Source organism: Eurypyga helias, unplaced genomic scaffold (genome assembly GCF_000690775.1).
Source record: "Eurypyga helias isolate BGI_N326 unplaced genomic scaffold, ASM69077v1 scaffold32902, whole genome shotgun sequence".
Lineage (NCBI taxonomy): Eukaryota > Metazoa > Chordata > Aves > Eurypygiformes > Eurypygidae > Eurypyga > Eurypyga helias.
This window is the reverse complement of record NW_010237111.1, coordinates 22,783-23,000: the sequence shown is the minus strand read 5'-3', so window position 1 is coordinate 23,000 and position 218 is coordinate 22,783. Positions and strand designations below refer to the sequence as shown.

The 218-nt window shown below is 69.7% G+C and overlaps 1 protein-coding gene across 1 annotated transcript in view; it reads right to left on the bottom strand.

The window, feature by feature from the left end:
- Positions 1–218, bottom strand: part of RSPO1 (R-spondin 1) — a 5,160-nt gene that overhangs the window by 4,274 nt on the left and 668 nt on the right. The window lies entirely within an intron of this gene.

Genomic DNA, 218 nt, shown 5'->3' with positions numbered 1-218 from the left:
CCCTGTGGGGCGGCGCGCCTGCCGGTTCAGCCTGGTCACCCTGTGTGAGCCCCGGGCTAGGACTGGCCAAGGACCGTCTGGGCTGGAAGGATAATTAAAGCTTGCACTCCCCATGTACCTCGGGTCCCAGCACAGCCCAGCCACCCACCGCCTGGCACCCCTGCAGCCAGGGGGCTGAGCCTGCCGGGGGCTGCGGGCACAGGGTGGTGCAGGGTCGA